The following is an 18,489-nucleotide window of genomic DNA, read 5'->3' as shown; positions in this document are numbered from 1 at the left end:
TATTGGTGATATGGATTTATCAGGTATTATGTACTTGATAAACCAATGGGGAGCTGTATTATTATAATTGGACAATGTTCGCACTATGTCGACTAGACTGACGAGTAATTATGTACTAACAGAAAAAAATCGCAACACCAAGAAGGCGTCGTAGGCGCGTTTCCACTTCTGAAAGACGATATCTATTCAGATTTTGCGCCAGTCAAGTAAGGATGTCGCTCGTTGCTCCCCTACATGAATGATTCAAATGGTTCAAATGGCTCTGAGCACCATGGGACTTAACATCTGTGGTCATCAGTCCCCTAGAACATAGAACTACTTAAGGGGCTCCGGAAAGGCTCAAAAGCATGAAAACTTAAATTTTTTCTTTTTTGCGTTTTCTGAATCTGCAGACTATTACCTTTTAATAGATATATAATTTATTCAATTCCGAAGACTACAACCATTTTTAAATTTTTTTTGAAATGTGTTCTACATGGGCGTGACCCACTGTGGCGCTGTTAAACTGCTGTCAAATGGTGTAATTATTAACGTCCGTGTTCATCAGGTACATTTTAGTGATGTGAGATAAAGTATGTGTTGTGGCTAACCTGTGATGGTTCAATATATATCGCTGGTGTGATTGTCGATTGTTTCATGTTTATTTACCCTGTCGTTATCTCGAAAATATTCGTAATTAATTCTGTTTCTTCAGTTTCTGTTTTGTTGAAGTATAATAATGAGTAAAAGTAAAGGCTATTAGGCAAAATACACAAAGTGTCGACGAAATGAAGAAGGCTGTTTGGGCTCTTTTTTTTTCATACTTCTTCAACCGATGAAAATCCCCAACATAGCTTGTGTCCCAAAGAAGAAGACAGTTGGTGTAAATATAACAAAGGATTGCTAACTGGTGAAGTGTGCACTCATAAGCATAGTCTGCCTCATGCAATAATGGAGGTGATAAAACCTATTTTCAGAAACTTAGCGGCACCTGAACTGTTGAAAAAGTGTATTCACGGAAAAACTCAAAACCCCAATGAAAGTGTAAATAGTGTTATATGGTCGAGAATCCCCAAGACTGTACTTGTTGGAATAGAAACACTTCACTTTGGTGTGTATGATGCTGTTGCCACTTTCAATGATGGCAACATTGTAAGGTGCAAGGTATTTAGAAATATGGGAATGAAGATAGGTTCTAACATGGTACGAGCGATACTTGCTTTAGACAAGGAACGCCTTCAGGCTGCAGACAGGGCTGTAAAGAGTCTAGAAATACAAGCAAGAGTAAACAGGAGGAGGAACAAGAGGAAGCTGGAGGAGGAGTTTGCAGAGGATGAAGATAATCCATTCTATGGACCTGGAATGCACTAAAAAGTTAATCCAATCTTTGTCGCTCGATTCCCAAAACTTTTATTTTCTCATACTAATTACATGTTTTCTAAGGATCTTCCAAACATATTTGTTTCAAACTTTCAGTAAATATTACACAGTACCTTCTGCATAATTTAACACAGCCTTTTTCCAAAAAACTGTATATTTTTGAATATATAAATAAAAAATTGCAAAAAAATGTTGTGAATTTTCATTACAATTGAAAAAAAAAATCATCTTTAATAACTGAACAAAAATTTTGTAAAATCCCTGTGTTAAGTTGTAGCCCATATTCCAATAAATAATCTGTAAAAAGTTCAACTTCCTGCCTCAAATACTTTGTGAGGAAAGATGTAATTTATAAGCGTTATTTTAACATTGCAAGTATAGGGCGTTCCGGAGCCTCTTAAACCTAACTAACCTAAGGACATCACACACATCCATGCCCGAGGCAGGAATCGAACCTGCGACCGTAGCAATCCCGCGGTTCCCGACTGAGCGCCTAGGACCGCTAGACCACCGCGGCCGGCCCTACATGAATGCAAACCATCTTTGTTTTGAATACACACTGTAACGGTCGTGCACGCTAGTCACCGTTTAGACTGGATGTGATGAGACGGGTAGTCAAGAATGCCATTGTCAGCACCTCACTGAGTTGGACCGAGGTCTTGTAATGGGGCTACGAGAAACTGCACGTTTCTTCTGCGACATTGCAGAAAGGCAGGAATGTAGCCACTGTGCATGGCTGCTGACTGCGGTTGCCACTAGAGTAAACGGCCACAAGAAGACCGGGCTCTGGGAACTGCATCTGCAGCAGCAATTTAAGCAGTAGTTGGCACCACAGTGACACAACCAACTGTTACATATCGGTTAGTGCAAGCACAGCTCCCAGCCACACGCCCTGTAACTTTGCAAGTAGGGTGTTTAGGTTTTTATGTTGGTAACGCCACATAGCACATTGTATGAAAATCACTAGCTGTGCTGTGTGCAGTCTGTGGCTGGGTGGCATTGTTGTAATATTCGCTATTGTAGTGTTGGGCTGTTGGCTATTAACAGCGCGTAGCGTTGCGCAGTTGGAGGTGAGCCGGCAGCAGTGGTGGATGTGGGGAAGTGAGATAGCAGATTTTTGAGAGCGGATGATCTGGACGTGTGTCTATCAGAAACAGTACATTTGTAAGAATGGATGTCTTCAACTGCTACATATATTATGACTTTTGAACACTGTTAAGGTAAATACATTGTTCGTTCTCTATCAAAATCTTTCATTTGCTAACTATGCCTATCAGTAGTTAGTGCCTTCAGTAGTTTGAATCTTTTATTTAGCTGGCAGTAGTGGCGCTCGCTGCATTGCAGTATGTAGTGTAACGACGTAAGTTTTTTATAAATGATTTTCTTTTAACATATGACCATGTGTAGACTTCGTCACCTACGTCAGTTACAACACACTTCAAAATTATTTATATTCTTTTTAAATTGTCTCAGAATGGTTCTTGAACGAAACTGTAAAACATTATTTGAGTCGTATGCGCAAAATTACGTCACTCAGTCCAATTGGTTTGCGCAAACTTTTTCAATTTAGATGTCGTTTGTTTCTCCTCAGATATTATATTAATGCACGTTATCTGATTTAATAAATATTAGAACCACATCGAATAAACTTTCGACATTCAAATTCGCGATGAACGTTGTCAAAAATTAATAATCTTGTCAAATATATTATTAATTAATTCACATAATTCTTCATAAATAAATTCTCGGAACACGTATTTAAACTATTTTAGCATTCACTAGTTTATTATTTTCCTACATATAGACGTGACCCTGAGCCTTGACAAGACAGAACAGGACTAACTATTTACAACAGGATTAAATTTTCTATGACGTCATTGTTGTACAAAATTTACAAATTCTCAATTATTTTATTTTTAGAAGCACGACGCAACAACTCGGTTCCAGGATCTTCTGTTGCTCTTTGGCTGTCGACCCGCGGCGTATAGTGGCCAGCAATTTTCTCTCTGGTCCCGGCAGCGAAGATGCTGTCTCCGTTCGTTGCGCCGCCCTCTCCGTACATGAAACATAAAAAATAAATACATAAACTTTAGATAATTCACAGCTATTACAAATATTACAAAAATACATAAACAAAACAATAAATTAAACTTACATTCACCTGCAAACTGGGCTGACACTAGTGGATGGGGGACGCTTCAATTTCACGTCCCACTACAAGTAGTTCGAGTAACGAAGATTTTTGTGAGGTAAGTGATTTGTGAAACGTATAGGTTAATGTTAGTCAGGGCCATTCTTTTGTAGGGATTTTTGAAAGTCAGACTGCGTTGCGCTAAAAATATTGTGTGTCAGTTTAGTGTTGATCAGAATAACTAAAGAGAGTAATGTCTGACAAGGGAACATCCCCATCGCAACCCCCTCAGATTTAGTTATAAGGTGGCACGATGGATAGGCCTTGAAAAACTGAACACAGATCAATCGAGAAAACAGGAAGAAGTTGTGTGGAACTATGAAAAAATAAGCAAAATATACAAACTGGGTCGTCCATGCGTAAGATAGGCAATATTAAGGGCAGTGTGAGGTGAGGAGTGGTGTGGTCCGGTGGTTAGCGTGAACAGCTTCGGAACGAGAGGTCATTGGTTCAAATCTGCCCTCCACTGAAAATTTTGCTTTCTTTATTTTCGCAAAGTTATGATCTGTCCGTTCGTTCATTGACGTCTCTGTTCACTGTAATAAGTTTAGTGTCTGTGTTTTGCGACTGCACTGCAAAACCGTGTGATTAGTTGACGAAAGGACGTGCCTCTCCAATGGGAACCGAAAACATTTGATCGCAAGGTCATAGGTCAACCGATTCCTCCACAGGAAAACACATCTGATATTTTGTATACGACAATGGTGACTGCATGTGCGTCACATGACAGGAATATGTTGTCGACCCACCTAACTAGTACACTTGGCGAATGGGTGAAAAGTTTCTTCTACCTTGCCCGATTTAGGTTTTCTTGTGGATGTAATAATCACTCCAAAAAAAGTGATAAACTCATAAGAGTTTTTCATATAAATTGAAAATAAAAAGTTAAAATTTTCGGTAGAGGGAAGATTTGAACCAAGGACCTCTCACTCCACAGCTGTTCACGCTAACCACGGGACCACGGAGCTCCTCACCTCACATTACCCTTAATATTGCCTATCTTCCGCATGGACGACCCAGTTTGTATATTTTGCTTATTTTTTCATAGTTCCACACAACTTCTTCCTGTTTTCTCGATCGATCTGTGTTCAGTTTTTCAAGGCCTATCCACTGTGTCAACTTATAACTAAATCTGAGGGGGATGCGATGGGGATGTTCCCTTGTGAGTACGTTCAGTTTTGCTCAGCTGTTTGAAAATCAAATTATGTAAGAGGTTTATCAGCACAGTAATTCATTAATTTTTCTAAGGGAACGTTTCAGCTTGCATTGCGCTGAAACCAAACCACCGCCATTTGCGACTTCAGTGGTCTCGAGCTAGAGGTCACTCGAAGGCAGGGTAAAGGTCTGTTGTATTTTATAATGAGAGCTGGTTCTGCCTCTTGGTTAGAAGGCGGCCAGTCGAGGGCCTGCAACCAACCTGTCTGCGTGCTAGACACACTTGACCTACACCTAATGATGTGGGGTGCCATTTTGTACGATAGCAGAAGCGAAGTGGTGGTTGTCCCAAGCACCCTGACTGCAAATTTGTACGTCAGTCTGGTGATTCGACCTGATGTCTGCCATTCATGAGCAGCATTCCACAGAGCTTTTCCCGGCAGGATGATCCTCGCCCACATACGGTTCTCTTTAAACGCAACATGCTCCGCAGAATGGCGACATGTTGCCTTGGCGTGCTTTTTTTTTTCTTTTTTTTAATCTCATTTTTGTTGTGACTTGGCAAGACAGCCAAGCCACTATGATTGGTAGCCGAAAGGCACGCGTTAAGCTCACGCAGGCTGGCGTGAGGTCTGGAACATTTAAGGAGTTTATAGTAGGAAGAAAAGTACGTAGCTTCTGGAGTACTTAACTTTAATCCATAATTGGTGAACATCGGTCTGGCGGTACATGCATCACAAGATAAATAGCAAATGATAATAGCGCCTTGCTAGGTCGTAGCAAATGACGTAACTGAAGGCTATGCTAACTATCGTCTCGGCAAATGAGAGCGTAATTTGTCAGTGAACCATCTCTAGCAAATTCGGCTGTACAACTGGGGCGAGTGCTAGGAAGTCTCTCTAGACCTGCCGTGCGGCGGCGCTCGGTCTGCAATAACTGACAGTGGCGACACGCGGGTCCGACGTATACTAACGGACCGCGGCCGATTTAAAGGCTACCACCTAGCAAGTGTGGTGTCTGGCGGTGACACTACAATTTTGTTCGCTTTCGTTCGTTGCATCTGCTCGTGGCGGACGTCGGAAGACACCCGTTTAAGTTCATTATTGATCGATTAACTCAGTTTTTTTTATTACAGAGGGCTGCTAACCCTCTGACCGAACACGCTGAGCTACCGTGCCGGCATGTGCTCGATCGCCAGATCTGTCTGCTATCGAGCATATATGGGACATCATCGGAAGACAACTTCAGCAACATCCGCAACCAACATTAAACGTCCCTATTTGACAGATCAAGTGCAACAGGTATGGAGCTCCATCCCACGAACTGATATTCGTCACATGTACAACACAATTCATGCACGTCTGCGAGTTTGCATTCAATATTCTGGCAGGTACACTGGTTATTAACGTACCAGCATGCCTCAGAATATGTCCTGCCAACCGATCCCTTCTTCTAGTCAAGTTGTGCCATACACTTCTCTTCTCCCCAATTCTATTCAATACCTCCTCATCAGCTATCTGATCTACCCATCTAATCTTCAGCATTCTTCTATAGCACCACATTTCGAAAGCTTCTATTCTCTTCTTGTCTAAACTATTTATCGTCCACGTTTCACTTCCATACATGGCTACACTCCATACAAATACTTTCAGAAACGACTTCCTGACACTTAAATCTATACTCGATGTTAACAAATTTCTCTTCTTCAGAAACGCTTTCTTTGCCATTGCCAGCTTACATTTTATATCCACTCTACTTCGACCATCGTCAGTTATTTTGCTCCCCAAATAGCAAAACTCCTTTACTACCTTATGTCTCTCATTTCGAACTCTAATTCCCTCAACATCACCCGACTTAATTCGATTACATTCCATTATCCTCGTTTTACTTTTGTTGATGTTCATCTTATATCCTCCTTTCAAGACACTATCCATTCCGTTCAACTGCTCTTCCATGTCCTTTGCTAACTCTGACAGAAATATAATGTCATCGGCGAACCTCAAAGTTTTAATTTCTTCTGCATGGATTTCAATTCCTACTCCGAACTTTTATTTTGTTTCCTTAAGTGCTTGCTCAATATACAGATTTAATAACACCGGAGATAGGCTACAACAATGTCTCACTCCCTTCCCAACCACTACTGCCCTTTGATGTCCCTCGACCCATAACTGCCATCTGGTTTCTGTACAAATCGTAAATAGTTTTTCGCTCCCTGTATTTTACCCCTGCCACCGTCAGAATTTGAAAGAGAGTATTCCAGTTGTAATGGTTCTTTATTTACGTGACCATTACGGCACTACAACCCCAGTTCTCGATGCCAGTAATATCATACTACTTTTCTGCGAAGTAACAGACATATTTTTGTGTCAATATTCACATTTGGTTTTGTTAACGTATAGGTACTCCGATGTATCGATATATTACAGTCATATGGTTCTTGTGTGTATTCATTTCTGTGTAACTGTCATAATCATTGACTTACTTGTAACCGTTTTGGCGCGAATGCGCACAGAGCAGTCTTTGTTTCACTTTGCAGGTTGTTATTTCGCTTTGTAAAAGAACAGTCAAGTCCTGTGTTTGGTTAAAGTGGAAATTAAATATATGAAGATTGATAAAAAACTGTTTCCTTGATGACGTGACAATTATGAAGAAGTATTAGTGAATTTACAAGAAGTTTAATAAAAAAGTGGCTCGTGAACACCAAGTCAAAAATTATTTCTACCATACCACTGTTCTGATCTGAGATTGTTTGATCATTAGGAATTTCCTGAAAAACGCATTTGTTAGGTCTTCAAATATTGCTAAAATATAGATCTGGACCTTGTAGCAGTCAAAGTGGAATCACCCTAGAATCAACAAGATGAGCCATAACAACTTCGACGAAATCTACATGGGAATCCGATGAAGATAAGTGCCAAAATTCATTACTTTATTACAGTTTATTACAGTGACATAGCTAACACTTGGTTTAAGAATCATGAAAGAAGGTTGTATACATGGAAGAACCCTGGAGATACTAAAAGGTATCAGATAGATTATATAATGGTAAGACAGAAATTTAGGAATCAGGTTTTAAATTGTAAGACATTTCCAGGGGCAGATGTGGACTCTGACCACAATCTATTGGTTATGACCTGTAGATTAAAACTGAAGAAACTGCAAAAAGGTGGGATTTTAAGGAGATGGGACCTGCATAAACTGAAATAACCAGAGGTTGTACAGAGTTTCAGGGAGAGCATAAGGGAACAATTGGCAGGAATGGGGGAAAGAAATACAGTAGAAGAAGAATGGGTAGCTTTGAGGGATGCAGTAGTGTAGGCAGCGGAGGATCAAGTAGGTAAAAAGACGAGGGCTAGTAGAAATCCTTGGGTAACAGAAGAAATATTGAATTTAATTGATGAAAGGAGAAAATATAAAAATGCAGTAAATGAAGCAGGCAAAAAAGGAATACAAACGTCTCAAAAATGAGATCGACAGGAAGTGCAAAATGGCTAAGCAGGGATGGCTAGAGGACAAATGTAAGGATGTAGAGGCTTATCTCACTAGGGGTAAGATAGATACTGCCTACAGGAAACTTAAAGAGACCTTTGGAGAAGGGAGAATCACTTGTATGAATATCAAGAGCTCAGACGGAAACCCAGTTCTAAGCAAAGAAGGGAAAGCAGAAAGGAGGAAGGAGTATAGAGAGGGTATATACAAGGGCGATGTACTTCAGGACAATATTATGGAAATGGAAGAGGATGTAGATGAAGATGGAATGGGAGACGATACTGCGTGAAGAGTTTGACAGAGCACTAAAAGATGTTAAGTCGAAACAAGGCCCCAGGAGTAGACAACATTCCATTAGAACTACTGACAGCCTTGGGAGAGCCAGTCCTGACAAAACTCTACCATCTGGTGAGCAAGATGAATGAGACAGGCGAAATACACTCAGATTTCTAGAAGAATATAATAATTCAAATCCCAAAGAAAGCAGGTGTTGACAGATGTGAAAATTAGCGAACAGTCAGTTTAATAAGCCACAGCTGCAAAATACTAACACGAATTCTTTACAGACGAAGGGAAAAACTAGTAGAGGCCGACCTCGGGGAAGATCACTTTGGATTCCGTAGAAATACTGGAACACGTGAGGCAATACTGACCTTACGACTTACCTTGGAAGAAATATTAAGGAAAGGCAAACCTACGTTTCTAGCATTTGTAGACTTAGAGAAAGCTTTTGACAATGATGACTGAAATACTCTCTTTCAAATTCTAAAGGTGGCAGGGGTAAAATACAGGGAGCGAAAGGCTATTTACAATTTGTACAGAAACCAGATGGCAGTTACAAGAGTCGACGGACATGAAAGGGAAGCAGTTGTTGGGAAGGGAGTAAGACAGGGTTGTAGCCTCTCCCCGATGTTGTCCAATCTGTATATTGAGCAAGCAGTAAAGGAAACAAAAGAAGAATTCGGAGTAGGTATTAAAATCCATGGAGAAGAAATAAAAACTTTGAGGTTCACCGATGACATTGTAATTCTGTCTGAGACAGCAAAGGACTTTGAAGAGCTGTTGAACGGAATGGATAGCGTCTGGAAAGGAGGATATAAGATGAAGATCAGCAAAAGCAAAACGAGGATAGTGGAATGTACTCGAATTAAGTCAGGTGATGCTGAGGGAATTAGATTAGGAAATGAGACACTTAAAGTAGTAAAGGAGTTTTGCTATTTGGGGAGCAAAATAACTGATGATGGTCGAAGTAGAGAGGATATAAAATGTAGACTGGCAATGGCAAGGAAAGCGTTTCTGAACAAGAGAAATTTGTTAACATCGAGTATAGATTTAAGTGTCAGGAAGTCATTTCTGACAGTATTTGTATGGAGTGTAGCCATGTATGGAAGTGAAACATGGACGATAAATAGTTTGGACAAGAAGAGAATAGAAGCTTTCGAAATGTGGTGCTACAGAAGAATGCTGAAGATTAGATGGGTGGATCACATAACTAATGAGGAAGTATTGAATAGGATTGGGGAGAAGAGAAGTTTGTGGCACAACTTGACCAGAAGAAGGGATCGGTTGGTAGGACATGTTCTGAGGCATCAAGGGATCAGCAATTTAGTATTGGAGGGTAACGTGGAGGGTAAAAATCGTAGAGGGAGACCAAGACATATTCAGAAGGATGTAGGTTGCAGTAGGTACTGGGAGATGAAGAAGCTTGCACAGGATAGAGTAGCATGGAGAGCTGCATCAAACCAGTCTCAGGACTGAAAACCACAACAACATTACAGTGACTTAATTATTTCCATTCTGACGATACCATTCACAGTCAATAACTTTGTTGCTGCCCAATAAAGCGAACATATGCTGCGTGAGCAACATTATTATTCTGATTTCTAACCTACTATGCAAGTGGTGGTATTGTTAGACAGTCAACATTGTCAAAAGCTTTCTCTAAGTCTACAATTGCTAGAAATGTAGGTTTGCCTTTCTGCTTTCTAAGATAAGTCGTAGGTTCAGTATTGCCTAATTTCTGCGGAATCCAAACTGGGCTTCCCCGAAGTCGGCTTCCACCGATTTTTCCATTCGTCTATAAAGAATTCGTAATCTCTGGACTGGAGACCACAACAACAACAATCTCGCACATACATTAAACTGTGATCTTGCAATGGTAATCACTTACATATGTTGCCTACAGTAATCTATTGCCGAAATTTCATTATTCTATATTAATTATTTTGTGATGTTGCGTTTTTTCCGTAAAGTGTGCTTGAAGTGTAAGCGAAATTCCTAAAGAAAAAAGTAAGGCTAGTGTCCAGTGCCTGGATTTACGTACAACCAGCCTGTTAACTGCCAACTGCAGAGACAGTATTTCCCACATTAAAACTCCAGAATCTGTGCCGCACACTTGTGGAGGCAGCTTAGACCTCTCTGCGGGCATAAGCCAATGCGGGCGGCGTACTTCCCGTGACGGCTGGTATGGGATTAGCGGGGGTGAGTTGCAGTGGCAGACAGCTCCGTCCACCCCCGTGTTTCGGCTTACGGGCGACCTCCGGGGCCGGCCTTGTTGCGCCCCACCCCCTGCCCTCTGCCGCCCATCCCCCAGGCGCGGCCTGAAACATTTAAAAGGCCGTCGCTAACAACCGGTGCTCTTTCCCGACTTTTTGCCCCTTTTCATGGTGCTCGGCCGGGCCCGCCCCACTTCCACAACAGCGGCGGACTGTCTGCCCTGTCCAGCGCTTGTTGCCACCGCTACTGCTGCTGCTGCTGTTGCTGCTCTCGTTTCTCCCGTTATTTTCCGCGATATTACGGCGATGTCGGACATTTTACAAGTGCTCCGGCGCTGACTGTAGGCGCATGCAGTAGCAGCAAGTGGCGAGCTCGGAAACTAATTCGCAGAGCGTCATTAACATAGTTCTCCCGGGATGAATATTCCTTTACTAAGTGCTGCAATTGTGCACCCACCGTTGTACGGTACACTTGAGCAAAGAGGTTAGCTAGGCCTCAGCGTGCTACACGCGTAGAAGCGATAGTACAGTAGAGTCTCGATAGTTCGAGGGGAACGGGACCGGAACCATCTCGAACTACCGAAAACTCGGACTATCGCAATTTAAATGGGAAAAAGGAAATATTATGATATTGTAAGTAATGCATGTCAAAATAAGAACTCTATTAAAATAAAAGTATTTACACATGCATTTGCATTGGCAGAATAACAATAATTATTTATTTAGACAAGTAATAGTCAAGTGCAGGCGCGGCTCGTGGTTTCTATACAGGGGAAGGCTGCGGCATTTATCGATCGGAGCCAACATAGACCTCGGGTTATGCTACAGGTTAGTCTGACATAAACAACTAAGAATTCAGGTGGACGTAGTGGGCAGATCACTCTCTACCCATAATTTTACGTACTGTATCTTCTATAATCAGGTATTAAATATCATTAGAAGCTAACTTGGAGTTAAAATCTTTAGTAAGTGTTTTTATACGTCATCATTACATTTTCTGACACTTTGCAGCAAATCATATAGAAAGACGCGTTTCGGAGAGATCTTTAATGCGGGTCTGGATGCACAAAGTTCTTTCACTTTCATTCTATGGCCATGTTGCAAGTTTTTACCTATTAAATTGCACACTCAATTCATATTGCGCTTGTTTCACACTCGCGGTATGTCGCAGATATTCACCAGCAAGTAAAACTCACTAAAATCTTGCAAAATCTACTCCGAAAAAGAAACTTGCTAATATTACACGGTATCAACAAAAGCAGTCAGCATCAGCAAGCTAGGAAAGTAAAGTAACGGGACAAATTTCGCGCGCTTTGTCCTCTAACCACTTAGGAAACTCTCGCTAGATGGCAGTACTGGTATGTTACTGTAGTGTAGTGCACTCTGGCGGGATATTCGCAAACTTATTCTAAATGTGGATAAAACAGCCAATGGCTGAAACAAAACAACTATGTAAAACATTATCAAAACAACAATACAAAACGTCGATTAATGACGCATCGAAGCTTAGTAGAGATGTGCAGAGACAGAGATTGGATAGCGAAGTTTCGGACACTCTACATTCCTTTATTACGTAGATAGTGGAACCTGAAAAATGTGTGGTTGTTGGTATGACACCCTTAGGCTGCAAGCTCTGAGCCTTTGGTTCCGGGTTCGATTCCCGGCGGGGTCAGGGATTTTCTCTGCCTCGTGATGGCTGGGTGTTGTGTGATGTCCTTAGCTTAGTTAGGTTTAAGTAGTTCTAAGTTCTAGGGGACTGATGACCATAGATGTTAAGTCCCATAGTGCTTAGAGCCATTTGAACCATTTGAACCTTCGGTTCGCCCATAAAGAGCAATACTATGTAAAAGCCACGCCCCCAAACCGCTACTACATACAGCTTACGGACGTTCCAAGGCGCAGCCTAAACACTACTAACCGTTCGGAAAACATCTATCGATACAAACAGTTCCAAAAACGTTGACCGCCGTTATTTTAATCGGAATGGGAAATATGCGAAATTCGTCCTGATAATTTAAATTATGTAATACGTTCTTGCGAAATTTACTTTAACATATATTTTGGGGCGGCTCCGCCTCAGAGCCTTTAATTACGAGCCGCGCCTGGTCAAGTGTCTTTTGTTTGGCGAAGCTGCAACGTTTCCTCGCGGCAATGTCACGCCACCGTCTCAGGAGCAGTGGGTCAGCTGGTGTCGCCTCAGGCTGTTGTTCCACGTAGCATATGGCGGCCTCGAGAGCAGCGTAGCCATCGGTGTGACCCATCATCGGTGCAGCCTCTGCCTCGCCATCCTCGTCACTCTCACACTGCGATGGAATGTTAACCACGCCAATTATAGAAGAGTCTGTCACTTCCAACTGTTCGTCCAAATTTAACCACTCGCCTACTTCCACCTCTTCTGCCTCTTCACACCCTGGCAATCTTCTGATTAAATTACAGAATGGTTGATCGTCCTCATGTACTACATCTTCAGTTTCTGTGTCTGGCATACTTTCCTGTAGAATTTTCCTCCATGACTAGAAATTGTGTCTGACTTTATTTCGCTCCAAGATTCGCTAATCCAGTACACGACGTCGTTCAGTCAGTTTCTGCACAGCTCCTACAATGCTTTCGTCGTCTTCGGAATGCAGCATTGACTGTAGCAATCGCCGTCGACACTTTTTTTTAAGCCATTCCTGAACGCCCTGCCGGCCGGAGTGACCGTGCGGTTCTGGGCGCTTCAGTCTGGAACCGCGCGACCGCTACGGTCGCAGGTTCGAATCCTGCCTCGTGCATGGATGTGTGTGATGTCCTTAGGTTAGTTAGGTTTAATTAGTTCTAAGTTCTAGGCGACTGATGACCTCAGAAGTTAAGTCGCATAGTGCTCGGAGCCAACCAGAACGCCCTGATCCATGGGTTGAATGAGACACGTAACGTTTGGTGGGAAAAACAAGGCGCGGATACCGTCGCACTGTAGTTGTCCTGCACTTGGATGTGAGGACGCATTATCCATGAGCAAAATTGCTTTGCATGGCAGTCCTCTTTCTTTTAAAAAATACTTGCAGTCAGGTACAAATGAGTTAAAAAACCATTTCTTGAAGGTTTCCTGTTTCATCCAGGCATTCTTCTGATGTGTACAGACAACCGGAAGAGCTAAGATGGATACATTCTTGAATGCTCTGGGCTTGGCTGACTTCCCAATCACAACTAGTTTTAGTTTGTGGTTTACAGTTGAAGCTGCCAAAACTGTGAGCCGCTCTTTGCTTTTTTGTGCCCAGGAGCACTTTTTTCTTCACAAGGAGCAAGTGTTCTCGCTGGTAACATTTTAAAATTTAGCCCAGTTTCGTCACAGTTATATATTTCTTCATTAGACAAATTTCCGTCAGTTATGATTTTTTTAAACTCGACGATAAATTTTGAAACGGCCTGAGTGTCACCAGAGAGTTTTTCTCCACATGGGTCTAGTTGACGCACTCTATACCTCTTCTTCCACTTGTCGAGCCAGCCCACACTAGCGGCGAAATTGTCATCTCCTTCCTGCAGCTGGTTTCTGAAAAACAAAGCTTTTTCTTGCAAGATTGGGCCAGAAATGGGAACACCCTTCTGTCTCTGTTCGGTAAACCACATGAACAATGCCTCACTTGTTTTTTCGAAGTCTGGCTTCTTTATACTTCTCCGACTGAGAGATTCGTGTGAGCATTTCTGTGAAGAAAACTGTTCCAATTTAAGTCGGTTTCTTCGCCAGTCACCAACAGTAACTTCACCGACACCATATTCAAGAGCAAGCTTTTTTTATTCTTTCTCCTTTGTCGTCTAAGTGCTTCTAATTTTAGATGAAAAGGCACAAATTTCCTCTTTTTTGTTACAGCACTCATCTTTGTAAGGTGTACAACGGAACACACAGGCAACAAACAAAACGGCACATAACACTGTACAGTATAGGTACCGGAAACTACAGCAGCGTTTGTACTCCCCAGTTTTGATCGGCAGCAGCCGGCAGCAGTCGGGATATTTCGTGCCATACTGACAACAGATGCTCGTGCAACAGGGCAGCGAGCTAATCGTCGGTGTTGATTGCGTTCTTGTCTGCTTTGTCACTGAGCTGTACTCTCCCTATCTATCTTTTGCAATGATTTTTTCATTATTTATCATGTCAGTAAAAAAACAGAAAGTAGATCGTTGCAACTTTAAAAAAAAAAAATAGAGGCTCGGATTATTGGAAACTCGAACTACATAAGTGGCTACGACTAACACAAATACTGGCTCTTCAGAGTCTAACTTCACACTGCTTATTACAGACTCAGTTACCATATTCAACATTCGTATCGAAGAGATCCGAGGTCAGGACCAGTGTTTGACAAGTAGTGACAATGTGGTGTCACCGCCAGACACCACACTTGCTAGGTGGTAGCTTTAAATCGGCCGCGGTCTATTAGTACATGTCGGACCCGCGTGTCGCCACTGTCAGTAATTGCAGACCGAGCGCCACCACACGGCAGGTCTAGAGAGACGTACTAGGACTCGTCCCAGTTGTACGACGACTTTGCTAGCGACTACACTGACGAAGCCTTTCTCTCATTAGCCGAGAGATAGTTAGAATAGCCTTCAGCTAAGTCCATGGCTACGACCTAGCAAGGCGCCATTAACCATTTCTAGAGAGAGTCTCACTTGTATCATCCAGAATGCTGTATACAAATGATGGATTAAAGTTAAGTATTCCAGCAGCTACGTACTTTTCTTTATAGGATTCATTACGTATCCTGTTTCAGACCTAACGCCAGCCGGCGTGTGTAAACGCGTGCCTTTCGGTTACCCGTCACTGTGGACTGGATGTCTTGTCAGTCCACTACAGACAAGTAGCAATCGCATTCACAGTCCTAATCTGGTTAGTAGTTCCTTCCAAGAATTTCTGCTGCCGAGTCACGAAGCAGTAAACCGTTGGGCGAATGGCGGTCGTCTCAGACTAGCTGTAGGATATTAATGGATGGCGCTATTAGTAACTACAGTCCAGCCACTGAAAGAACGTCACTGACAGCGGGCTTCCATGTTGCCAACATTACCAAGAATCTGTTCGTTCGTACGCAGTGTCGGTCGTTCCTCTGCGAATATCACACATTAAAATTTTAGAACCCTTGCAGTGCCGTGCTACTAAAGAGGGGAGAAACGCTAATAACCTTGGAGGATCGAAACATACTATCTGAGTACCTAAAATCTAAAAGTTTGGGAATGTATGTGGTAATGTGAAGATAAAGTAAAGATTACACGTATGTAGCCAACCACGTCGATGCAGTATTTATTGACTTCGAAAAGATCGTTGATTTGTACCTCACTAACATTTGTCCAAAAAAGTATGAATATTCACTTGATACTACACTAACATTTGCCGACAAAAGTATGATTACCGTATGGGGGTATCAAACAAAACGTTTGACTGGTTTGAGAAATACGTAATGGGCTTGACGCAAATATTATCTAGGATGATGAGCCACTGACTGAAGCAGTTCCAGGCGTATCCTACGGAAGTTTGTTGGAGCTGTTATTGTTAATTTTACAGACAATATTAATGACAACATCAAGTTTTTCGTAGATGATGCAATCATTTGCAGTGAAGGACGGAGAGAAAAGAGCTGCAGAAGTAGTAGGTCTCATCTTTATAAGATTTCAAGTAATGCAAAGATTCGCACCTTGCTTTAAATGAACAAGAATAAAAAATAGTACCGTTCATGAAACGAAAAATCGAAGTATCCTACGACTACAATATCAATGATTCACATTTAGGCTCAGTTAACTCAAAAATGTTCAAACGTCTGTGAAATCTAATGGGACTTAACTGCTAAGGTCATCAGTTCCTAAGCTTACACATTACTTAACCTAAATTATCCTAAGGACAACCACACACACCCATGCCCGAGGGAGGACTCAAATCTCCGCCGGAACCAGCCGCACAATCTGTGAATGCAGCGCCTCAGACCGCTCGGCTAATCCCGCGCGGCCTCAGTTAATTCATAAAAAAATCTGCGTGTAATAATTTATACAGATTTATGTGGCATTTATCAAACAGGATGAAACATTCTTCATCTGTACCAAATCTGACTTATTTAAGACTGACACTGCCAAGTAGAGAAAATTCACGAGAAGTGAATTATTATAACCTTTCTAATGCTGTCTACTGCCGCATTTATTTTTAAAGTGATAACCAGTTCCGATCTTTACTGAACGCTTTCAGATCCATCGTTCTTGTAGAGCAACCCGTCACGTTAACTTCAGATACCCTCATAAATGAATTCCTAACACTTAACGTTTGCATTCGATGTTTGCCAATTCCTCTTTTTCAGAAGTTATTTTCTTCGTATTGAAAGTCTGCATTTTATGTTCTCTGTATGTCGGACATCGTCAGCTGTTCTTTTCTCTGCCCAAGTAGCTAAACTCATCTGCTACATTTTAACGCCTGATTTATTTCAACTACATTATAAATTCTATACAACAGATCTGCCAAGTCCTCTGCCGTCTCTGACAGTATTAAAATGTCATCGGCAAACCTGAAGATATTTCTTTTCTCTGAATATTAAATATCGTCCCAATTTTTTCCTTAGTTTCCTTTACTGGTGAGCCAACGTACAGACTGAATTAAATTCGGGATAGGCTACCAACCAGTCTCGTTCCCTTGTCAACTATTGTTTCCTTTTCATGTCCTTCGACCTTTTCAAATGGAATTTGGTTTCTGTAGAACTATTCACTCCTTGTATTTTACCCTGTAACCTTTACAATTGCAGGGAGTGTGGTTCCAGAAAAGTTCCTAAAAGCTTTCCTTAAATTTACAAATGTTGTAAAGGTAATTACATGTGGACGATTATTACTCACCAGGAAAACGCGGCAAGTGCCACAAATTGATTTCCAGGAAGCTTCGTCCAGTAGAACACAAGTCAAAATGAGCGATCACGTGTCTCGGGTTATTCGTAGATATTCGATTGTTTCTGAGAAAGTGACGATCAAAGTTTATAGGTCCGTTTATTGACGAACTACGTCAACCGAAGGGGTGGCACAATCGTTAAGTCGTGGCTTCACTCTTCCGTGCACCGTTTTCGAAAACTATTATTTTTTGTTCTTATGTATTTTCGATGTCCTTTGAAGATTACTACACCAACATTTTCCACAGTGTATTTAAATAACGCTGTCCTTATTCGTCTACTAATTATATGTCTGATGACGAATTTAAAAAAAATAAAAATACAATAAATAAACGGAAAAAAATTCTTTGAAATTATTTTTGGTGAAATTTCTGTAGTGTATCTTCATTCATAATCAATTGCAAGCGCCAGTTTTCGGAAAAGTTATCCGATACGCGTGGCTTATCACAAATTATTACCAACGAATAAAATCTTCAGCATTGTTAGCGAAGTTTCTTTCCCGAGTGAGATTAGCACGAAGAAATGTCTCGTGTGTTCAACCTGCTTCCGCGTACTTCTTTGTGCGTACAGAATTTCTGTGTTTCGAATCTCAATGCGGATGAACAATATCTTCCTGAATGTAAAATTTAAGAATTCATATAAAAATGCAATATGAGAGCTTAAAACATTGTAACCTCTGAAAATACCATACATACAGACGTTACACAGTAAATGTATGACGGTCCCGGCGGTGGTTCGAGTCCTCCCTCGGGCATGGGTGTGTGTGTTTGTCCTTAGGGTAATTTAGGTTAAGTAGTGTGTAAGCTTAGGGACTGATGACGTTAGCAGTTAAGTCCCATAAGATTTCACACACACAAATGTATGGCACTTATTGTGAAACGCGGGTGAAATTTTACAATTAATACAACCCACTTGT

General features: G+C 41.5%; 1 long non-coding RNA gene across 1 annotated transcript in view; it reads left to right on the top strand.

Moving 5' to 3' along the window:
* The window catches only part of LOC126092217 (uncharacterized), a 761,555-nt gene that overhangs the window by 66,958 nt on the left and 676,108 nt on the right, over nucleotides 1-18,489 (top strand). The window lies entirely within an intron of this gene.

Source organism: Schistocerca cancellata, chromosome 7 (genome assembly GCF_023864275.1).
Source record: "Schistocerca cancellata isolate TAMUIC-IGC-003103 chromosome 7, iqSchCanc2.1, whole genome shotgun sequence".
Lineage (NCBI taxonomy): Eukaryota > Metazoa > Arthropoda > Insecta > Orthoptera > Acrididae > Schistocerca > Schistocerca cancellata.
The sequence above is the reverse complement of the archived record's forward strand: the minus strand, read 5'-3'. Positions and strand labels throughout refer to the sequence as shown.